Source organism: Zea mays, chromosome 1, assembly GCF_902167145.1.
Source record: "Zea mays cultivar B73 chromosome 1, Zm-B73-REFERENCE-NAM-5.0, whole genome shotgun sequence".
Lineage (NCBI taxonomy): Eukaryota > Viridiplantae > Streptophyta > Magnoliopsida > Poales > Poaceae > Zea > Zea mays.
The window spans coordinates 257,403,210-257,428,371 of record NC_050096.1 but is presented as its reverse complement, the minus strand read 5'-3'; the positions used below and the strand labels follow the sequence as shown (position 1 = coordinate 257,428,371).

Below are 25,162 nucleotides of genomic sequence, written 5' to 3'. Positions count from 1 at the left end.
CAGGTGCAGGAATAGCTGAAGCAGACTCTTGCGCCTCAAGTGCAGGAATATCCTTAGGTAATTGAGTTGATGTTGCCCTTGAGCACTGATCTCAATTGTTATTCCATAAGCGAAGTGAATGCATTGATGTCACTGAACTTCCCTGATTGACTGTGGCTGACTTCCTTTACGATTCGAATTTCAGAGCCTAGATCTTCCTAGAATTGATCGGACTGTCCGATACTCGCTTAGATCACAAGGTGAGCTTTCTCTTAGCGTGCTTCAATATACAGTATAAGTTTCAGTGAGTGCTCAAATATTTGATGGTGTTTTAATGCAAGTACAGGTGCTCATATACCAACCTTTGAGCATGTTCCTGAGTCAAGTGTCTCGATAGCGGCGTATCTGTGGGCATCTGGTCCACCATATCTTTTTTCCTGGCTTAATCCTCAAATATCAGCTCAGGACATGATGCATCCGGAGTTGCTGGCTAAGCTTGTTTCAAACAACTTTTGTAAGTAGTCTCTCATAAGGTCTTGTCTTGTCTTCTCTGCATTTGTATAACCTCCAGATCCATATAATTACTCATGCGCTACTTCTAATAGTTATGATCACTGTGATTTATTTGCCTACAGAGGGTATATATGTTCATGGAAGCTGATATAATTGTAAGGTTTGCAGGTACAATGCCTGCAAAGGTTGTTCTGCAACTTACAACCGCTTTCAGGGAAGGTGGGCTGTGCAACCGAAATGGAACCTTCTCATACAAGGATCATTTGCGAGAGTGTCAGACTCATGTCCTTGCATTGGCTGGAGATAAAGACCTAATCTGCCCTCCAGATGCTGTTTATGGTAGGCAGTGCATGGTTTTTGTCTTCTACTAGCTTAATTGCTTCGCTGTGTAGATTGCTAATTTCAGTTTGGGTTGTATTCCCTTTTCTTAGAAACTGTGAAACTCATTCCGAATCACAAGGTGGACTATAGAGTGTTTGGAAAGCCACAAGGCCCACATTATGCACATTATGACTTGGTTGGAGGCCGACTGGTATGTACTATGTACGATGATTCCTAGCATGAGGAGTTCATATTGAATTTGACACTAGCGGACAGCTCGGCAACAGTGAAATAGTTGACAGGTGGTTCTTACCCCGCGTGCGAGCTCAGTGTCTATGTCTTTCCCCGCCCCTTGTAGGAACACGCATGTGCTGATCTGATCTGATCTAACAACTTACGTCTCACCATCCTGAAGGAACACGCCTGTGCTGATCGATGCCCTGAGCTCAGACGGTTCTGCCTACAAGAAGCTGGAGTCATCCACGACAGCCCCGTTCGCAGGTCTGGTTCGTCATCGGACTCTGACTCTCTCTACTCTCTTAACAAATAGCAAATGGTTCATCATTGTAATCTACACAATATTCGAGTGTCCTCTTTCATACATGCTTTGGTACAGACCGTTGTACCATACGATGAGGTTTCTCTTCAATCTATTCCAAGTTTCGATCATTATTGAACAACAGTTCATGGATATGCAAATTTTGAATTTGATTCTCTGATGCCCACAGAACTGAAAGCGTGGTAACCTTCGACCAGTTCTTCATTTTCTGTATTTCCGTAGCTTGAATTTTCTCGCTCTCCATCTTATCACTAGAACCACAAATAGATTACGAAACCTTTTCTCTTAACAACATAACACATATTTATACATAAAATTACCGTGACATTATAGGTTCCCGTTGTAACGCACGGACACTCACCTAGTCATAGATTGTTTATATAGTTTAGAGGGCACCTCACGATGAGTTCGCCTGGGCCCTCAAACCGGGGCTGGTCGTTACGTGAGAAAAGATCCATCGCCTCCACCAGGCCCGACGACGGCGGCACTGGTAGCCGGCGTGACAGTCGGTTCCGTGGCGTTCGTCGTCTGCTCCGGCGTCATTGCTTTCTTCCTGCTGCGTCGGCGCCAGAGGCGAAAGGCAGGAGAGCGCCGCGAACTAGACGTGTTCGACGACGAGCCTCTGGATGACGAGTCGTTTGAGAAAGGAACGGGGCCGAGGCGTTTCCGGTACGGCGAGTTGGCCATGGCAACCAGCTTCTTCTCCGAGAAGGAGAAGCTCGGCGAAGGGGGCTTCGGGTCAGTGTACAGGGGGTACTTAAAAGACCTGGACCTCCACGTCGCCATAAAAAGGGTGTCCAAGAGCTCCAAACAGGGGAGGAAGGAGTACGTCTCCGAGGTGAAGATCACAAGCCGGCTGAGGCACCGCAACCTCGTGCAGCTGATCGGCTGGTGCCATGTCGGCGACGAGCTCTTGCTTGTCTACGAGCTCATGCCCAATGGAAGCCTCGACTCTCATGTCCACAGCACCGGCAATGTGCTGTCGTGGCAGCGCAGGTACCTCGGTCGACCACCACCATACTATATCACATCAGATCATCCGTGCATTATTCAGCAATTTCCAGCAACAAATTCTTACATACTGTATTAAATATTTTTTTTGCCGCGTTATTATGTGTGCTCATTAGACATGAGATCGTGCTTGGAATCGGGTCTGCACTCCTGTACCTGCATCAGGAGTGGGAGCAGTGCGTCCTGCACCGCGACATCAAGCCGAGCAACGTCATGCTCGACGCCTCCTTCAACGCCAAGCTGGGCGACTTCGGGCTCGCGAGGCTGGTCGACCACGAGCGCCAGTCCCACACGACCGCGCTCGCCGGCACGATGGGCTACATGGACCCAGAGTGCATGTTCAGTGGCAGCGCCAGCACCAGCTCCGACGTCTACAGCTTCGGCGTCGTCGTCCTCGAGGTCGCCACCGGCCGGCGGCCGATCGTGGACACGGAGGAGGAGCACGTCACCATGCACCTGGTGCAGTGGATCTGGGAACGCTACGGCCAAGGAAGGATCCTCGACTGTAAACACACGCGATCACCCACAATAGTTTCTCCCACGACGAGGCAATTCGCTCGTTATCTCGCACCGACGACCAGGGATCGTGGCTGCCGCCAGTTTGCCGTATTCGTACAGCCTGCTGTTCACCGTCGAACAAGGGTTTATATACGAATCTATTACAAATGGGTTCAATTATCTTATTGTAGGCCGTAGTATTTGGTGTTGGGCTTTGAGAAACTTTTGCTGCGTCTGGGCCGCCTTTCCGCTATGGCGCCAGACCGGGCATCCTCCTTCTGTGCTTCATCTTCTCCCGCCAGGTTGCTGACATATCCTCCTCCTTTACAATTAGCTTGTCCCCAAGCCGGTGCCGATGGAAACTGCATTTGTATCTTCAATTCATCTTCCCACGTCGCCAGCGATGCAGGCCAACCGGACCAGCGCACAAGAAGCTGTGGAATCACCTTGTTGCCGCCCCGAGTGAGACGGGAGTTGAGCACCTCTTCTGGGATTTGCACTGTCTGTGACAGGTCAGGAATAACAGAACTGACAGGAGTGTTGGCACCTATCGCCGGTTTAAGTTGTGAAACATGAAAGACGAGATGAATGGCACTGTTAGCAGGCAGAGCGAGCTGATAGGCAACTGGATTGATTTTCTTGACAATCCGGAACGGGTCGAAGAAGCGAAAGGCCAGCTTGTGGCTCTTGCGTTTTGCTACAGAGGTCTGGCAATACAGTTGCAACTTCAGATACACTTGAGCACCCACATCAAATGTCCGTTCTGATCTTCCTTTGTCTGCTTGTCGCTTCATCCTCTGTTGTGCACGTAGCAAGTGCATTTTAACTTGCTGTAACATCTCCTGCCTGGTATGCATCAAACTCTTCAGATTCATAAGAGTGCACTGGTCGGCGGTGTCCAAGCCAAAGTGAGATGGAGCATGACCGTATAGAACTTCAAATGGAGATTTACCCAGTGCTGAGTGGTAAGAAGTGTTATACCAGAATTCCGCGACAGGCAACCAGGATGACCATTGCTTCGGGCATGCATGAACAAAACGCCTCAGGTAAGCTTCCAGACATTGGTTGACCCTCTCCGTTTGTCCACTGGACTGCGGGTGATACGCACTGCTAAGGCACAACTTTGTACTCGTTAGCTGGAACAACTCCTTCCAAAGTTTACTAGTGAAGATGGGGTCCCTGTCTTAAATAATGGTTGAGGGTAACCCGTGCAACTTATACACCTCAGCGTGAAACACCTTAGCAACCATCAGAGCTGTGAAGGGGTAGACCAAAGGAATGAAATACGCATATTTCGAAAATTTGTCCACTACCACCATGATACAGTTGTACCTGCGAGACTTGGGTAGGCTCGTTATGAAGTCCATGCTGATGGTCTGCCAGGAGTGGTCCGGCACATGTAGTGGAACTAGCAGCCCTGGATACTTGCACGATCAGGTTTTGCACTCTGTCAGATATGGCACTATTGAACAAAGGCCTTTATCTGCTTTTTCATCCCTGGCCAGCTGAAGATGGATTTGGCTCGCCTGTAGGTTACGGAAAACCAGAGTGGCCCCCAGAGCACTATCATGTAGTGCCTGCATAACCTTTGTTTGAAGTGATTCGTTATGGCCCAACCACACTCGCCCCTTATGTCTGATCACCCCATCAGTCAACTCATACGGAGGTAACTCACCCCTGTTGCTAGCACTCCAAGTATTTTCTAGGCTTGGGCATCATTCTCATAACCCTGCATAACCTCTTCCAACCATTTAGGCACCACCGACGAGCTAGCCAACTGATTTAACGTGGTTGTATCTTGATCTATGTCTGGTCGACGCGACAATGCATCGGTCACCCGATTTTCTGCCCCCTTTTGTAGCAGATCCGGTATTGCAATCCCAACAACTTCGTCAGAGCTTTCTGTTGCCAAGGGGTGGACAACCGCTGGTCATCCAGTTGTGTCAAGCTTTTTTGATAAGTTTTGATTATAAATTCTTGGTGCTGCAGGTATGGGTGCCACCGATCCACCGCGAATAAAATAGCTAGACACTCCTTCTCGTATGTAGATAGGCACATGTTTTTCGGACCTAAGGCCTTGCTTATATACGCTATCGGGTGTCCCTCCTTTTGTAGAACAGCGCCAATTCCTTTTCCACTTGCATCAGTTTCAATGGTGAATGACTTACTGAAGTCAAGTAGAGCTAATACTGGAGCTTGAGCCAGGGTCAGTTTCAAAGTGCGGAAGGATTCTTCTGTTTCGTCAGTCCAAGCAAAAATGGTATCCTTACGCAGCAAGTTGGACAAGGGACGACTGATGATGCTGAAACCCCGAACAAATTTACGATAGTAACCTGCCATGCCGAGGAAACTCCTTACATCTTTGACACTGGTGGGACGTGGCCACTCTTGTATTGCTTGTATCTTGGTTGGTTCTGTGGACAGCACAACTGCACTAAATATGTGCCCTAAGAACTCCAGACTATCTCGGGCAAACCAACATTTTGAACGATTCAGTTTCAGTTGATGCTGATCCAACAGTTTGAACACTTGGTCCAGATGATCCACATGCTCGGTCAGGTTCCTACTGTAAACCAAGACATCATCCAGAAAAACCACGACACATTTTCGCAACAACGGAGCTAAGATTTTGTTCATGAATTCCTGAAATGTGGCAGGTGCTCCCGTCAGGCCGAAGGACATGACCTTATATTCGTAATGTCTGTGGTGCGTCAGAAATGTTGTTTCATAATCATCACCCTCTTTCATCCGAATCTGGTGATACCCCCGGTCTATGGTCCAGCTTAGAAAACACATGGGTATCATTTAGTTCATCGGTGATTTCATCGAAGATAGGCATGGGAAAGTGATTCTTCACAGTATATGCATTCAAACGTCGATAGTCCATGCACAATCTCCACTCGTCGTCTTTCTCCTTAACAAGCAGAACAGGCGAAGCAAACGAACTTGAACTCTGTTGGATGATGTCACTGGTTAGCATTTTTTGGATTTGACTCTCAATTTTGTCCTTCTGCTGCGGGGTGTAACGATAGGGCCTAAGCCGAAATGGTTGAGCTCTTGGCAGTAAAGGAATTGAGTGATCGACCATCCTCTTCGGAGGTAGACCTTGTGGTGTTTGAAATAGATGTTGAAACTTGTGCAACAGCTCTATTATGGCTTTCGATAACTCCTCCTGACTTTCTTCTTGTAGAGATTGTAACTTCAGTAATTGTTCCACTCCTTCTTGTCTTGCCAACGCCTCTAGTTGTGACATGGACAAGGCACTGCACTGCTGTAGCTTGGGTGAAACCCCTTGCAGATGTATCCATGCTCCCTGGTGTTCGATTTCCATCCACTTTTCAGCCTAGTGGACTGCTATTGGGCTATGCCCCTCTTACCAGTCCATGCCTAAGATCAGATCGTACCCACCCAACGACAACACCTTGAAGTCTGTACGGAACGTGGTTCCTGCACACAGCCATAAACAGTTTTGGACTTAATATTTGCTCCACATGATACCTCCATTGGCCACCTTTACTTGCAACGACCTATCTAGTAACTTCACTCTTGGTATGATGCCCATGAGATGACTGCCGATGAAGCTAGCTGAACTTCCTGAATCAACCAATACCAGCACCTGTTGGCAATGGATCGATGCCCACAAGCGAATGGTTAGGTTACCCTCACTACCACTGACTGCTGCCACCGAAATAGCCACGATGCTTTCATCGACCCCTTGCTCTGCTGACTCTCCATCCTCTGTAACCAGGTTCTCATCCTCATTGGCCACTACCATTACCCAAATTTCTTCGACTAGGTGTAATGGTACGCTGTTGGAGCACTTATGGGCGTAACACCAACGCTCCCCACATTTGAAGCACAGCCCCTTTGCCCGCCTGTATGCTTTCAAGGCTGTCAACTTGTTATCCTCATCTCGACTGCCACTGTTGACTCAACCTCGCCTTTCTTCAGAAGAGTTATAGACCTTGGTAGCGGTCACAATCGAGGGTACACCGGAGGAGTAATGGGGCTTCAGATTTGGCTTCAGGATTGCACCATGCTCCATCTTTCTTCCATCGCACCTTCCCATGTGCAGCAGCACATCCTCGCGTAACAAGGCGAGAGAGCAAGCAGTATCGAGGTCGGGAGGACGTTGAATCACAACATCAGATTTAATTTCATCTCTAAGCCCGTCTATAAATCTAGTGGTGATCATGGTCGGGGTTAGCTGGTTTTCATGGGCGAGCAGCTGGTGAACCAATTGATCAAATAACTCAATGTACTCCCCCACCGAAGAGTTCTGTTGGATGTGATAGAATTGCCTAATAAGTATATTGTGTTGATCCCTCTCAAACCGAGTGGTCAAGGCTAGGCATAACTCTTCCCAGTTCATTTCCCTGATTCTAGACTCCACAGACTGCAGCCAAAGCAATGCTGAGCCCTCAAAATGCACGGTTGCTAGTCTGATCCACCTTTCCATGGGCACAAAGTAAAACTCAAAATAGGTCTCACAACGATGTTTCCACAATTTAGGATTAGATCCGTCAAACACTGGAAAGTTCATCCTAGGCATTCTAGATCCCGATCCCTGAGACCACCCTCCCACGGATCCACCCACCGACTGTTTCCCAAACGACCCAAATTCAAATTGCATAGGACCATGGTTCATGGATTGGACCGTACCTCAGACCGAAGGGGGTGTCCGGGTCGTTTCCGACCCAGCACCCGATCTCTGGTACGGATCAACAGTGCAGTGACAAACTTGCCCATGTACCGCCTCACCAGAAGGCGCTCCCAGTTGGGTAGGAGCCGGTACACCATCTTCCTTCAACGTGTCGTTGCTTGGCGCGTCCACCGGTTGCTTCTTGACGAACCGATCAACCTTGCCTAGGATCGTGATCAACACGTCGGCGATCTCTTGTACCTTGGCCTCCACCTCTAGCTTCCACTTTTGGAACTCCCCTTATTCGGCCATCACACTCTTCACGGTGGTTTGCATGTTCGCCATCGTTTTCTGCATGTTCTCCATCCTCCGATGCGTCTCCCTGTTCCCTTCTTCGAGCTTCGCCAGAATCTGCATCACGGGGTCGTCGGGACGTGGTGGAGCCATCTTCGTCGTCTTCGCCTGGAGCCGTGTCCATTGCTCATGTGGTGGATCTAGCTCTGGCTCTGATACGAAATGTAAACACAAGCGATCACCCAGGATAGTTTCTCTCACTACGAGGCAATTCACTCGTTATCTCAGACCGACGATCAGGGATCGTGCCCGCCCCCAGTTCGCCGTATTCGTAGATGTCGGCGTTTCGACCCCGGGGGGTCCCTGGACCGACGAGTAAAATTGTCGCTGCGTGTCCCAACCCAGATGGGTTGGCGCGAGATGGAACACAAGGGGGGAAAACGCGGCTCGTGTTATCCTGCGCCAGGGGGATGCGCTTGCAGTAGGGGTTACAAGCGTTCGCGAGAGAGAGAGAGCGAGCCTGTTCGTCAGCTCGTTCTCCCGCGCGACCCTCCCGCATGAGGGCCCTGGACCTTCCTTTTATAGATGCAAGGAGAGGGTCCAGGTGTACAATGGGGGTGTTGCTATGCGCTAACATATCCGGCAGAGAGGTGCCTGAGCGCTGTGTACATGCCAACGTGGCTGTCGGAGAGGTGCTAGAGCCCGGTGTATGCGGTATCGTGGCCGTCGGAGGAGCGCTTGAGCCCTGTAGAAGCACAACTGTCGGGGCTGCTAGGACCTTGCTGATGTCTCCTTGCTTCCGTAAGGGGGCTGAGAACCATCGTTGTCATGGACGCACGCGGGGAGCCATCATTACTTGTTACCGGGACGAGCCTGGATGGGACGCCGGTCTTGTTCCCCCGTAGCCTAAGCTAGCTAGGGGTAGGGTAATGATGCATCCTCCGTGGTGCGGTCGGTCCGAGCCCAAGATCGGGCGAGGCGGAGACTCCTCCTGAGGCCGAGGCCAGGGTCGAGCGAGGACGTGATTCTTCCCGAGGTCGAGGTAGAGGCCGAGCCCTGGGTCGGGTGAGGCGGAGACCACCTTCCGAGGCCGAGGTTGAGGCCGAGCCCTGGGGTCGGGCGAGGCGGAGTCCTCCTTCCGAGGCCAAGGTTGAGGCCGAGCCCTGGGGTCGGGCGAGGCGGAGACCACCTTCTGAGGCCGAGGCGGGGGCCGAGCCCTAGGGTCGGGCGAGGTGGAGACCTCCTCCTGAGGTCGAGGCCCAAGGTCAGGCGAGGCGGAGCTTCCTGTTGCGCCTGAGGCTGAGCTTAGCTATTGTCAGCCTCACCCTGGCGGGTGGCACAGCAGTCGGAGAGGGGCGAGCAGCGCTGTTTTCCTGTCAGGTCGGTCAGTGGAAGGACGAAGTGACTGCGGTCACTTCGACCTTGCCGACTGAGGCACGTGTGTCAGGATAAGGTGTCAGGCGATCCTCGCATTGAATGCGCCTGCGATACGGTCGGTTGGTGAGGCGATCTGGCCAAGGTTGCTTCATTGCGAAGCCTGCCCGAGCTGGGCTTCGGGCGAGTCGAGGGTGCGCCCGTTGCTTGAGGAGGCCCTCGGGCGAGGCGAGAAGTCGTCTGGGACTACTGTTCCCGCCCGAGGCTGGGCTCGGGCGAGGCGAGATCGCGTCCCTTGAGTAGGCGAAGCCTTGACCTGAATCGTGCCCATCAGTCTTTGCAGCTTGTGCTGATGGTGGTTACCAGCCGTGTTTAGGAGTGTTGGGGGTACCCCTAATTATGGTACCCGACAGTAGCCCTCGAGCCTCAAAGGGAGTGTTGGTACTCGCTTGGAGGCTTTGTCACACTTTTTTGCAAGGGGACCGACCTTTCTTGGTTACACTTTGTTCCGGTGGGTGCGCGCGAGCGCACCAGCCGGGTGTAGCCCCCGAGGCCTCAGAGGAGTGGTTTGACTCCTCTGAGGTCTTAATGCCTTTCGTGATGCCTCGGCCGGTCTGGTTGTCCCCTCATGCGACCTGATTGTAGCACGGGTGCGTGGTCAGGTTCCAAGTTTTCAGGCTGGTTTGTTGACGTTGTCAACGGTTTGGTCGTAGCCGGGTTTGCGAGAGCAGCCCCTGAGCCTCTGCACGGAGCGAGAGGATGATCAAGGACTGTCTCAACTTTTATCATACGCCCCTTCGTCGCCTTTCCACAAGGAGGAAGGGGGGGAAGCGCCATGTTGCCCTCGGAGGGCGCCGAACATGGTGTCTCCAGTGAGTTGCTAACGGGTGATCCGAGTGGACGTCCGTGTCCCGTTCGATAAGGGTCGGCTAGTGGCCTAGAGGCGCGCTCCAAAAGTACCTGCAGGTGATTTGCCGGACCCGGACCCGTTCGATAGGGTCTGAGGGCTCGATGCCTCCATCTGATGGGATTCCGTTACAAAATCACTCCTGCTGGTCTCGGAAATGTCCTAGGGTACCTCAGGAGCGTAGCCCAAGCCTCGGCCATGTAACGGACGTACCTAGAGTCATCCCTCGCTCTGCATGCTCTGGGGCGGCTGTCGAACCCTTCCGAGGGGCCAGCCTTCGAACCCCTGATCAGTAGTGGGCGCGGAGCCCGAGTGCTCTAGGGCGGTTGTCGAACCCTTTCGAGGGGCCAGCCTTCGAACCCCTGATCAGTAATGAGCTTGAAGCCCGCGTGCTCTAGGGCGGCCGTCGAACCCTTCCGAAGGGCCAGCCTTCGAACCCCTGATCAGTAGGAGGGCTCGGGGCCCGCTTCCTTCACGGAGAAGGATCCCTTTCGAAATATCCCCTTTCCTGGTCCCTGTAGCAAGAGAGAGAAAGGGGAGGAGGAAAAGGATATGAATTTAAATAGTGTGGCGCACGTTTTTTGACGCGGTCATCAAGGTGGAGGTGAAACAGCGCTCGCTTCGCCTGCCAAAGGCGTCACTCGCCCTGCCGAGGAGTTAATGCGACGAGACGGACGGTTCACGGGGCGGCCGCGTGCGCGAGCCATTCGAGGAACGGAACACGGGCGCGTCGTCCGTGGGAGAGGGCTCCCCTGCTGCTCCAGGAGGGGACGTGAGCCTGCAGGCGATTTGACCGCTGCTTCCGCTCATCTGCTGCCGCCATTACTGCCGGTCCACTTTTGGCCATATCAACCGTCGCGCCTCCTCCCGCGGCTGAGTGACCCGTGATCGATGTGCTCGATTGGCACTGTTGGGCCATGCGCAGGGTTGCCTTGAGTCGCGGCACTGGTTCCGCAGTCGAGAAGGCGCGACATTGGCGCAAGTGGCGGTGCAGTTTCTTGTACGTAGTAACCGGCGCGCCGGTTACATGACGTGTGGGACTAGGCCTCCATGCTGGATGCGACGAAGCCAAAGGGGTGCGCCTCTGCTGTGCGGTTGCACGCCACCTGCATGGCGGTCCGCCCTTTCGACCGCTGGTTTCGGCGAGTATGGAGAAGTGCTTGTAACCGCGGGGCGGTTACACGCTCCGCGTGCGGCGGTTTGGCTTCTTCCGTTTCGAGTCAGCTTGCATGACGTGTGGGACCCAGCCCCCGTGTCGTAGGGGGAGGACCCTGGAGCACGTTGTTGAAGACTTTGTCCGTGACGCCTGAGGACGCGAGTGGGGAGAGCCGCCTTTAAAAAGGGGTCGATCCCCCGGGCGGTAGCCATGCCTTCGCACTCCCCTCATGCATCGCGCCCTTCCTCCTTCTGAGCCCCTGGATGGGGAGCACCCGCGTTGCCTTCGTCTTGCTGCCGTTGGAGGAGCACGTCCTCGCGGGGGTTGGCACCCTTCAGCCATCGCTCAGCTTCAAGGATTTTCATCATGCAGCTCGGCCGCATTCCCTCACCAATGGTCACCCAGGACGGTGACCACCAATTCGATGGTGGGGAGAAGCAAGTCGGGCTGCGGCCTCTGCCCCACCCTCAGCTTCAAGGATCTTCATCATCCTTGCTGGGGAGGAGGGCGGGGCGAGCCGGGGTTCTACCTACCACATGGGCCGACAGGCCGCCTCTTCCTTCGGCATTCAGGGGAGAGGGCGCTCATCGGTCTTGCGGAGGGGGCAAACTTCGACAACGCGGGGCCGGTCGATCGCAAGCGTCGTCAGCTCCAGCGTGCCTGGCTCGCTGGCTCAGCTGGCTCTGTCGCGGCCCCCGACGCTGCCTCCTGACGCTTGATCCGGGCGTGGCCGTCCGCCCACCATACGGGCGGCTGTTGCGCCGTGCGCACCGGGGGACCGTCCAAGACGTCGCACACCGCTAGGGCGGCGTTCGTGTTCTTGGATAGTCTTGTCCTCACTCCGGCATGATGCCTCCGCGTGGAGGTCGGTGCCTGCCCGTCCGCGAGGACTTGAATGGGGATCTGCCGGTGCAGGCTGGGGCGGCCGCCATTCGTTGGCGTAGCGCCGGCACACAGGTGGCCGCTGTCGTCGATGTTGAGGTGGTGGTCGCCAGAGGAGGTTTCTCCGCCGACGAGACCGTTGGCGCCACCCGCAGACAGACCTCCGGCTCTTTGGCTTTGATAGCTTGTCCTCGTCCCTCGAGTGGGGACGTGGGCGAGGGCCTTGTCATAGTAGCGTCTACCCTGAGGTCATCGCTGATGCTATTTAGCCGCCCGGAGCGGAGGTCGTTGTCGCTGCTGGTGCAGTGGTCGGCGGCGAGTCACCTAGAGTTTGTCGTCCCGCAGGCCCTCTGGTGTGGAGGTAGTTCATACCCGCGGGAGTGGAATCAGAGTTCCATTTGTAATGGCACCTTGAATGCCGGTGTTTGTTCATTGTGGCTTGTCGAGGCCTGAACATCTGGGTATTTGGGCGTGAAGCCGTGTTTCTTCCTCATTTCGAGCACTAGGGCTCGCCTGTCGACTAGCCGAACCGCTTAACCGAGTGTGAGTTGCCTTGCGCGGAAGGAGACGAGTGAGGTATCCGTATCCCGGAGGCGTAGAAGTCCCTCGGCTCGGTCAGCCCTGCGATGAGCCGGGGCCGGAGGCAGTGGTGTCAGCGTGGACAGAGGCGGAGTCGGCTCGAAAAGAGGCTTCGTCGGCCCAGGAGCAGGTGGTTTCCCAGGCCGAGGAGGTGCAGCAGCGGTGGCTGGAGCTTGGCCAGGTCATCCGTGAGTGGGACCAACCCCGGAGTCACGCTGCCGAGGCCGTGAGCCGGGCTGATGTCCTCGGGGGACAGCTGGCTGAGCTACGGAGCGGCCAGCTGAGGTGTCCGCTTGGGCCGGGACCCTGGAGGAGACCCTGGCTGCGATGGCCCAAGCGCGGTGCTGGCGTCCTCCTTCGAGGTGGAGATCCTTCCGCCCGTGTCGCCGTCCGAGGCCGGGCTAGATTCCGCCGAAGGTGGAAACAATGTCGAGGGTGCTGCTGCTCCCTCTGTCGATGTCTGAACCTGCAGGAACAGTTTGTCTGTAGTATGCATATGCTTGTTGCGGCCGTCGAGGCCCAAACATCTTATTGTCGTGTTATAAAGCTGTGTTTCCTTTCCTCTTGTTTCGAGTATCAGGACTTGTTCGTCGGTAGCAGGATCACTTATCCAAGCGAGAGTTACTTTTCTCGGAAGGTGATGAGTGAGGTATCCGTATCCCGGAGGCGTAGGAGTCCCTCAGCTCGGTCGGCCTTGCCGCTTACGTGTACTCTTACTCGTCCGTAGGATTCTGTTATCGATATAGTCGAGAAGGCACGAAAATCGTTCTGGCAAAAAAGTTTTCGAGCGTTAGGACTTGTTCGGTTAGCAGAATCGCTTATCCGAGCATGAGTTACTTATCGCGGAAGGTGACGAGTGAGGTATCCATATCCCGGAGGCGTAGGAGTCCCTCGGCTCGGTCGGCCTTGCCGCTTACGTGTACTCTCATCGTTTTCAGGATCCCGCTATCGAAGCAGTCAAAAAGCGCGAAAGACGTTCTGGCAGAAAGACTTTTTCCGAGGAAAATTTTGACGCAGAGGGGGTTCCCCCCTTCTAGCCCTCGAGGGAGGGTGTAGGATCTAGGACACCGGCTAGAGGGGGGGTGAATAGGCGGTTTTGACTAAAATCAAAAACACTAGGTAAATTTAATCAATATAACAAGAGGAATAAATTCTCTAGTGACAATAAGTAAACAATGTATGAGAAACAACTACGGTGATTGAATACTTAACTACGATGATTGAATACTTGAGGAACAATATGCAAAACACTAATTACTTCCAAAGCAATAAGTAATGCAAGAAGGTAGAGACACCAAAATTTATCCCGTGGTATCGGTGATTTGTCGATCACCCCTAATCCATGTTGAGGTGGACTTCAAGCTCTCACTTGCTCCTCTATCAAGTCACGGCTTGATCTTTGAGCCAAGTGGACAAGAAATCACTCAATACCTCGATTCCACTAATGTCACCTTTGCCGCTCCGGCGAGGTAGGCGCAAACCCCTCACAATCAACACCGCAGCTTCTCCACAATCTTCTTGGAGAGCTCGACGGAGACAATCACCCGAGCCGTCTAGGAGGCGGCAACCTCCAAGAGTAACAAGCCAATGACACTTGCTCGGTGTACCACCTAGTGCCTCAAGAATCACCAAATGATGCAAATGCACTAGGAACCCTCAATCTCTCACTAGAATGCAATCTCAAGCAAAGAGTGTGAGAGAGTGAGTTGGAGGATCACAAATGAGCTCAATGTGTGCAAGGAATAGCCAAGAGAGGTCTCTCACACGAGCTACCCTTCTATTTATACCCCTCCATCAAAATCCAACCGTTATGTGCAAAAAGCACATGTTCTGCGCACACGCGGACGGTCCGCGCCATAGGGCCGGACGGTCCGCCGTACACATAACGGCTATAATTCCCGTTTGAAAACTGTCAGAACTATCAGAAAAGGTAGGTCCGGACAGTCCGCCCTCCAAGGCCGGACCGTCCGCGACCTGGCAGCATGAGGCACCCGAGCCTCGGACCAAGAACAGTTAACACGCGCGGACCGTCCGCCTATAAATCCGGACGGTCCGCGACCTGAGATAGTACTGTCCGGACTAGTCCCCCGGACAGTCCGTAGTACAAATCAAAGAAATCGCACAGTCCCTGACCAAAAAACATTTTGACACTTGTGGACTGTCCGCCCTGCACGGCCGGACGGTCCGCACTATAATTCAAGGACTGATCCGAAACCAGCCTTCTCTGGTCAGGACTGCGGACGGTCCGGCCCTAAGGCCCGGACGGTCCGCAGTGCAAAGTAACAAGGTGGCCCCCGAAGTAGTCAGTCTTCGGACCCTCTGGTGGATCGCGGATAGTCCGCCCTCAAGGCCCGAACAGTCCGCGCATCCAAGACTTTGCAACTTTCAAACTTGTTTTTGAAAGAACTTTTAACTCACGAGATTTGAAGCGCTGTTAGTCCTCACGCAAATGCAACTACTTGATGCTCTATGAGGCACTAAGTTTCACACAGATCAAAGTCATTGACCCCTCTTAATAGTACGACTATCTAGCCTACTAATCCGGTCAGGTATCTTCTCTAAACTCCTCAAGACCGGCAAAAACAAAACCTATATTATACCTTTGCCTTTATCTGATCCACAACCAATGTTTATGATTCTCCAACATTTCCTGTTTTATGTGGTCCAACCCTGCATTCTTATTTCTCGAAGAATCGTTAGTCCACAAGCAGTTGTCATTAATTACCAAAATATCACCAAAGGGGCCTAGATGATTCACAATCTCCCCCTTTTTGGTAATTGATGACAACACTACATAGTATATTAAAGAGAAGTTTAGTTTTTCCAAATCTCCCTCATACCTAAGGTATAAGATGGATCTTGGAGATGAGTTTCATAGGACTTATCTTGATTTGAGGTTCTGTCCGAGAGATAGATAAATCCCAATAAAAAACTCAGTATGTAAGAAAGGCTCCCCCTAAGTGTGTGCAGGATTATTTGAAGCTGAAGATATAACACACATAATATATTGGAGTTTGATGGAGACTTTCCTACAATCATGGTTATCGAGGCATACAAGAGATGATCCGTAGAGTAAGCGCAGCAATTATAATCACTCCTCGATTAACCACACACAGAGTAATTTGAACTAAAACATAGCCCATCCCACAGAATATTACAGATAATAGTCCACAGACATACGACATAGAGTTAACAGTTCAAACCAGTTCCAAATGCGTAAGACATAAACTAATGCATGCGACATGAAAAGGTAAAATGCATATGCATGGTCTTAATGTCCACATAGACCACCAACTCCCCCTGAAGGAGACGCCAGACAACTTCTCTTCTCATCACTTCTCTCCCCCTTTGGCATCAATTGCCATAAAGGAGAGGCCTCACTGATCATTAGGCGGAGGATGCATGTTGTAGTAGTGAGTGCTGAAAGTGTCAAACAAGGAGGAGAACTGGCCAAAATCCTGCTGGAGTTGCTGCTGCCTCTGACTGATATCATGCATGCTGTCATTTGTAGAAAGATTATCAAACTGACTGGAGAGAGCACCCATGTTATCTTGAAAACTCTGTTGCATATTATTCAGCCCGGTCATGATAGGATCAGTGACATTAGTGTGAATATGATCACGAAACTCAGAAAACTCAGAGTTGAGCGCATCCCAGTTACTGTCAAAGCGAGACTGCATGTCATCGAGGCGGTGATCCACATGTGTCATCATGCCCTCAAAGCGAGTATCAATATGAGTCTCAAGCCCCTGCTGCATATTGTGAAAATAAGGATCAAAGTACCCTGACCAGGCTCCCAATATTGCTGAGGCTGAGGAGGAGGTGGAGGAGGAGGCATCTGCTCGCCATCAACATTAGGAGCTGCTCCACCCTCATAGCCAGGGTCTTCCTCATTATCTGGGAAGGGAGTGAGTGGCCTGGTGAGAAACTCTATCTCATTCTTAAAAGGTCTGAATGGTGTGTGAACAATCTCGCATGGGCCCTCAAATCTTGTCTTGGATTTGATGAGTGCCATAATGTAAGGAGCATATGCTAAATTTTGATTCTTGTCCATTTTCAAATCATTAAGCTGTCTCATCATGAAAAGAACAATATTCATGACTTCACCATTCATGATGTGCTGGATGATGTTCCAGAACTTATCTCGTATTTTACTCTTATCACCACTCTTGGGAAGAATGGTGACTCTAGCAATCTTGTTGATTACAGCAGGATGATGTCTGAGTCCTGCTGTCTCTCCAAACCTCCTGGGTATTTCTAGCCTGGCTGGCTCATAAAATTGCACGAAATCCTCAAAATTATCCTCAGTATAAAGATCCAGCCCAGCAGAAATGGTGCCATAATCCAGACTGTTGGCAGTGGCAAAGTCAGCAAAAGAAGCAGAATAGCGCTTGAAGCCAGTCATCCAAGTGATAGATTCTTCTTCTATATCAATCTCGGAGGTAGCCAGGAATTGCTTAACAACCATTTCATTGAAGTCTGTGCGTTGCCCCCATAAACTGATACAGTCCACATGTTTCAAACTTAGGGATCAGACCCTCCATGACTGATTGACTTAGCAAGAAGGACCAATCAATCACCTGATGCTTATGAAAATTTGTATCCACCAAGGTGCCCCAAAAGACATCAAACTGCAGCTGAGTGTGGAAAAATTGAATATTGGTGTCAGATGGCAGAGTGTACTGGTTCACAGTCCGCCTTGAGCAGTACTCAGCCATAGAAAACCTTCGCTTTGGATAGGTCCATCCAGAGGTGTCAATGGGATAATCAGGATGGACATGGGGAAAGTCCTCAGTATCCATAGATTCAGTGCCCCCAGCTGAGGATTGGGCCTCTGAATCAGTGGTCGGGGTATAGTCATCATCACCTCCACGAGGACGCTTTGATTTAAAGCGACCTGCAAGTTTCTTGCGGAGACCACCAAAACCACTGCAATAATGTGACAGACATCCATAGATAAATAGTTGATACAAATCACCAAAATAGAAAGGAATAGAACTTGCAATGCTCTGCCAGGGTCCGGACGGTCCGCGCTAGGGGGCCGGACAGTCCGCGCCAGAGGCCCGGACGGTCCGCGCCCACTAGGCAGACGGTCCGCGACCGACCAGTGGCGACTCAAGGAACCCTAGCCGCCAGAAATGTTGAAGTGAGGATTGTGCAGAGAATACCCATCCAACCGAGTTCAAAATTTTGCACAACATTCATAGTGAGTAATACCATCAATCCCACCAATCAGATATGTAAAACCACTGCTTAATTTCAGATCAGAGAGGAAACCCAAATAATCTCAAAACTTGAAGAAATTTGATGAAATCCACAAGATTTATGAAATACCGTGATGAAGACATGTTGATCGAACGTTGCCACAAGCTGTCGGACTGTCCGTGCGCAACGTCACTTCTCCGTCCGCGCACAATCAACAAAGGAGATTATTTGGCTAGAGGAGAGCAAGAGAGAGGGAACAAGTAACACAAATGACAAGTCTGCGGTCTCTGCCTGTTTTTACTGCCTGTCGCGGACGGTCCGCGCAGGGGCGGCGGACGGTCCGCGCCCTGATGAGTTCAGACGGTCTGCATTGCTGATCGGACTGTCCAGTTCCTGATTCCGCGGACGGTCTGCGGTCCATGGGCGGACGGTCCGCGGCCTGATACTCAGTTTTCCAATGTCTGTCCACTTTCTGATTTTGAATTTCAAATCCGAATTGGTGCTCATAAATGGACATTTCGACCAATCCAAGAGTTAGTATGCATGCATATTCATATTATGTAATTGAGTTATGCAAATTTTTGCATTAAACTATCTAGAGCAATTTAGAATGAAAAAATGCATCAATAATATCAAATAAAAAGCATAAAGAGCATATGTAGAACCAAGATGCAGCACGTCACATGCGTAGTCAACTTCAAGCCACATTTGAGAGATCGATCACATTCATTTCACTTCTTAGAGAACAAAATCTTGTTTCATCCAAAGGCTTTGTAAAAATGTCTGCTAATTGATCATCCGTGTCTATGGAATAAATAGAGATATCTCCCTTGCCAACATGATCTCTTAAGAAGTGATGTCGTATATCAATATGCTTAGTTCTTGAGTGTTGGACCGGATTGGTAGCCAATTTTACCGCACTCTCATTATCACACATGAGAGGCACATTCTTGAAAATGATTCAATAATCCAATAAGGTTTGTTTCATCCATAATAGTTGAGCACAACAATTTCCGGCCGATATATATTCCGCTTCGGCGGTAGAGAGAGCAACCGAATTTTGTTTCTTAGAAGACCATGAAACAGGAGATCTACCAAGAAATTGACAACAACCGGAGGTGCTTTTTCTATCAACTTTGCACCCCGCATAGTCCGAATCCGAATATCCAATTAATTCAAATTGAGCACCTTTGGGATACCATAGACCAATATTGGGAGTGTACTTCAAATATCTTAGAATTCTTTTAGCGGCTTTCAAGTGAATCTCTCTAGGTGAAGCTTGAAATCGAGCACACATGCATACACTAAACATAACATCGGGCCTAGATGCGGTAATATAAAGCAAACTACCAATTATTGAACGATAAAGTTTTTGATCAACCATAGTACCTCCTTCATCTAAGTCTAGATGACCATTTGTTGCCATTGGAGTCTTGATAGGCTTTGCATTCTCTAAACCAAACTTCTTGAGCATGTCCTTCAAATATTTTGATTGACTTATAAAAATTCCATCTTTCAATTGTTTAATTTGAAGACCAAGAAAGAAGCTCAATTCTCCTATCATAGACATTTCAAATTCTTTTGACATCATTTTTCCGAATTCCTCACAAAATAATTCATTAGTAGATCCAAAAATAATATCATCAACATAGATTTGACAAACAAATAAGTCTTTGCCAATTCTTTTAGTGAATAGAGTAGTGTCAACCTTCCCAATTTTGAAGTCTTTGGAAAGCAAGAAATCCCTAAGCCTTTCATACCACGCGCGTGGAGCTTGCTTAAGCCCATAAAGAGCTTTAGAAAGCTTGAACACATGGTTAGGTATTTTGGGGTCCTCAAAACCGGGAGGTTGTTCAACATACACTAGTTCACTAATCTTACCATTTAGAAAGGCACTCTTTACATCCATTTGGTAGAGCTTGATATTATGTGCACAAGCATAAGCAAGTAGAATCCGGATTGCTTCTAATCTTGCCACGGGAGCAAATGTCTCCCCAAAATCCAATCCCTCAATTTGAGTATATCCTTGTGCAACTAATCTTGTCTTGTTTCTTACTACCACACCATCTTCATTGTGCTTGTTGTGAAACACCCATTTTGTACCAATAACATTGTGGTTCTTTGGTCTCTCAACAAGCTCTCAAACTTCATTTCGAGCGAAGTTATTTAATTCTTCATGCATTGCATTCACCCAATCAACATCAAGTAGAGCTTCATCTACACGGTTAGGTTCCATACAAGATACAAAAGAGAAATGTTCACAAAACGAAGCTATGCGAGAGCGAGTTTGAACACCCTTACTAATATCACCCACAATTTGATCAACCGGGTGATCCTTCACAATGGAATGATGAATTCTTGATACCGTTTGATAATTGCTAGTTGAAGCATTAGGAGGAACCGAAAGTCTTGAAGTACCTTGATCATGAGTATTCATGGTTTCATTATGTTGTTGGCTTTGGTGATCTTTCTCATTTAGAGTTGAGGATGAAGGAATGACAACCACACTATTTTCATCATCATCTTCCTTTGGTTTTATTTCACCAATGGCCATTGTTTTCATTGCATTTATCAATTGAGTTCCCCCAACATCATCGAGATTATCACTCTCATCTTGAGACCCATTTGTTTCATCGAATTCAACATCATATGCTTCCTCAATAATACCATGAGTTTTGTTGAAGACTCTATAAGCTTTACTATTTGATGAATATCCAAGAAGAAAACCCTCATCACATTTCTTCTCAAATTTAGAAAGCCGGCTCCCCTTTCTCAAAATATAACATTTGCAACCGAATACCCTAAAATATGAGATATTTGGCTTTCTACCAATGAGCAATTCATATGGAGTTTTCTTCAAGAGCTTGTGACAATATAGTCTATTTGATGAATGACAAGCGGTATTTATTGCCTCGGCCCAATAAGAATCCGATATACTATATTCCGCTAACATAGACCTAGCCATATCAATGAGAGTTCTATTCTTTCTTTCAACAATACCGTTTTGTTCCGGGGTATATTTGGAAGAGAATTCATGTTTAATACCCTTGTCATCACAATATTCATCAATTCTCGCATTTTTGAATTCCGACCCATTATCACTTCTAACCTTTTTGATGTCGAAATCAAATTGATTTTGAGCCAATATAGCAAATGACTTGAATGTTTCAAACACATTAGATTTGTCTCGAAGAAAGTAAACCCAAGTAAATCTTGAATAGTCATCCACAATCACAAGACAATAAGAATTACCACCAATACTTACAAAAGATGTGGGCCCAAATAAATCCATGTGAAGTAATTCCAAAGGTCGATGAGTGGACATTTGACTTTTATTTGGATGAGTGTTTGCCACTTGCTTCCCGGCTTGACAAGAGCTACACAATTTGTTCTTCTCAAACTTCACATCTTTTAAGCCACGAACTAAGTCATGCTTGGTTAACCGATTGAGTTGCTTCATTCCAACATGACCAAGTCTTCTATGCCATAACCAACCTAGTGAAGCTTTTGAGAATAGGCAAGTTGTGAGCTTTGCCTCATTAGAAGAGAAATCAACAAGATAAAGATTTTCATGTCTAAAACCTTTAAACTTAAGATTGCTACCATCAACACTAGAGATAATAACATCTTCAACCGTGAAATTGCAACAAAATCCTAAATCACATAATTGAGCTACGGAAAGTAAATTAAAATTCAAGGACTCAACCAAGAGCACATTTGATACAGAATGATCATTTGAAATAGCAATTTTACCCAAACCTTTAACCTTTCCTTTGCGATTATCTCCAAATGTGATACTATCATAATTTGAGCAATCTTCCTCACTCATTTGGGTAAACATTTTCATATCTCCGGTCATGTGTTGAGTGCATCCACTATCTAACACCCAATGATTCCCTCCCGCCTTGTAGTTTACCTACAAAAGGAAATCAATCTCTTTTAGGTACCCAAACTTGCTTGGGTCCTTGGATGTTAGTGACCAAGGTCTTTGGCACCCAAATAGCTTTCTTTTTGTTTCCAACAATTGAAGTACCAACAAATTTAGCATGAACACCTTTTGCATCATGAGAAAGAACATAACAATGCTCAAAACAAGTGGAGGATACATTTTTGAGCTTAGGACAATTTTTCTTAACATGTCCCTTTTTGTGACACTTGTGACACACTTTATCACATTCTTTCACAAACAATGTCTTTTGCTTTACAAAAGCATTCTTTCCTTTTTTGGGAACATATCCAAGACCTTCACGGTTAAGAGAGCATCGTTGACTTCCCAATATGAAATTCAATTTGGCCTTACCACCATATGCCTTTTCTAGGTCATGAGTTAGAGTGTTTACTCTATCTACTAACACTTCATTCTCAACAATAATTTTTGATTCATCAAGAGCAATGTTATCATTGAGAGAAATTTTGCATTTATCACAAATAGAGTTAGTAGATAGTGATTCACTTGTAATACTATCAAGTAAGTCACAAGTGACTCCAATATCCTTAGTGACCACCTTAACTTCATGCACAATAGATGATTTTTGAGCATCCGCAAGCTTCTCACAATTTTCTTTTAGGTCATTGTGAGAGGTCTTGAGCTACTAAAAAGACACTTGAAGGTTTTTATACAATTCCTTCAAGGTCTTAAATTTTTCTTTTTCTTTGTGCATGTAGTCATCGGCCTCACCTAACATTCTAACAAGATCATCATATGAATAGCCATCATCATCAACATCATCGATATCATCATCATCTTTTATATCATTTAAATCGGTGATGATTTTTACCTTAGCATCTCCCTTTGCCATGAGACAATGGGGGGATGCGAAAAGTGAGGGAGCTTCCTTTATGGCAATTCCGGCATTAAGCTTGGATGAGGTGTCATCATCATCATCATCCGAGCTATCATCCGAGTCCCATTCAACTAAGTAGGCTTTGCCATCTTTCTTCTTGTTAAAGTATTTCTTTTTCTTCTTGTCACTTTCATCTTTGCCCTTCTTCTTCTTGCTTGGGCAATTCATGGCAATGTGACCGGGTTCCCCACACTCAAAACACTTTCTATCATTGAAAGCACTTCTTCTAGATGTTTGACCTCTTCTAGGTTGACCTCTCTTCATCTTCATGAATTTACTGAATTTCCTTACAAATAGAGCCATGTCACCATCACTCTCACTTTCATTTTCTTCATCATTACTCTCTTCCTTTTCAATTGCCTTTGAGGGTTTAGCTTTTAGAGCAATTGATTCATTTTTCACCTTCTTTGCCAAACTTAAAGCATCGGCTTGCGACTTCTTAAATATACCTTGAGTGAGAATTTCTCCCAATACTTCGGTTGGAGAAGTTGTAGATAGATCACTTGTAACACCCAAAATCACATTTTGGTTGTTTTAGGAATTTTCCAATAGATTCAAGATAAAATGACTTATAATAATAATTTCATTCCTTTTTATAAAATATATTTCTCTAAAGTAAACAAATAATAATGGCAAGAGTTTGGTAGTTCAAAACGTAGATCCACATTTTAGAAGCTAACATTTGATGTAAAACTTGAAACGATAAAAAGGCTTCAATATTTTATTATTACCTTTATAAATTATATTGTTAAAACACTCTTTTAAATTATTTGAACAAAAAAATAATTCATGGTAAAGATTATATATTAACTTCTCCTAAACTGAATAAGAAAAACTTCAGGTTATTTGTTGGGGTGAAGTAATTCTTTCATGAACTATATATTAAGAAGTATTTATCAAAATAAACAAAGCAATCAATATATCAATATATATATATATATATGTGACTTTACATATCATGCTAAGTTTTAATCGTTTGTGCATTGTGTTTGAAATTGTAATTCACAACTTTATTGAATTTAAGTTAGAAAATGAAAATAGAAATAGGAATAAAACATAAAAGAGAAAAAAAGAGAAGAAAAGTATTTCTCCTACCACGTGCAGCCTAATATGCTCACTAATCCCAATAGAAATAGGAATAATCTATGTTCGGACGTCACTAATCCAGCCCAATATGCTTTACTTGCAGCCCATGTCAACGTCCATTTTCTTTTTCTTTATTCTCTTGCCGCAATTGAGGTCATCATGACGCATGTGTGACATAAGCATGCAAGCTAGCCGCACAAACTCCACATCCTGCGTTCATGCGCATATCGCTGGCACAGGGACTTCCTCGAGCTCGGTCTGTCCTCGATCCAATGCTATGGTCCGCTGGCATCGGCCAACCTTCGTCCCATCCTGGAACTCACCTCGCGCGCAGGTCACGGCTCGGAGACGTTGGCTGGCGGGCCCCATCCGTCAGGATCGTCTTCCCCGAGTATAAAAGTGACCCCCCGCCACACCTTCCTCGGCCATTAATTCAAGCGTCGCCAAGCCGGCTGGATGAATGAATGCCATGCGGGGAGAATTGCCGCCGCGCCGTGTGGTGCGCGGGCCACCATGGCCGCTTGGCGGGTGAGTAATCTCCTCTTCTGTTTCACCGTATCCTCAGCTGCCTCTAGCTTTAGCCGCGACGCATTGGGATACCTGGGCACCGGCTCGGCCTTCTCTGGCACAACTCCACCGGGTGGGATGGCGCCGCCGCCACCTGGGCACAGAGGAGGGAGAAGACGACCTCCCTGCCGTCTATCCGAGCTGGACGGTAGGGATTAGATCAGGGGTAGCGTTTAGGTGGATTCAATCTGTGATCGTCCGTTCTGCGATTGACGGTCACGATTATATCTCGAATGTTTAAAATCCAAGCCGATGAATATGGATCAGAGCGCCCGTGATACATACCGGTTCGGGTTGATCGTATTTAATCTGGGACGTCCGTTTCTAATCTGACGACCCATATCAACAGATACCCCTTCGCGGTGTAACATTTTCTAAAGAGACCCCCGAAGAGAGTCAAATCAACCCGCAGTCCAGTCTAACTGTGCGCTGGGTCTTAGTAAAAGTTCTAAGTTAACCCATGCGCTTCTGTTTAATTGAGGCGCAGTCCTGTGGATAGGAAAATCATAGAAAATGATTTTTAGTGTTAAAATAAATCCAGACACTTATTTAATTCATAACTAATTCATTTTAGCTCCTTTTTGACCCATTCCAGTTGCAATAATTTTGTTTTAATATTATTTATCACCTAGTTCCTCTGTTTTGACATGAAAACAATAATAAAATTTATCCCCTAATTAATCTTATACCAAGTACATAAAACCTTCGGAAATTCATAACTTTCCCGTTTTAACTCCGATTTGAT

At 48.1% G+C, this 25,162-nt stretch overlaps 1 pseudogene; it reads left to right on the top strand.

The window, feature by feature from the left end:
- Window positions 1–25,162, top strand: part of LOC103645465 (cysteine-rich receptor-like protein kinase 25) — a 73,568-nt pseudogene that overhangs the window by 9,112 nt on the left and 39,294 nt on the right.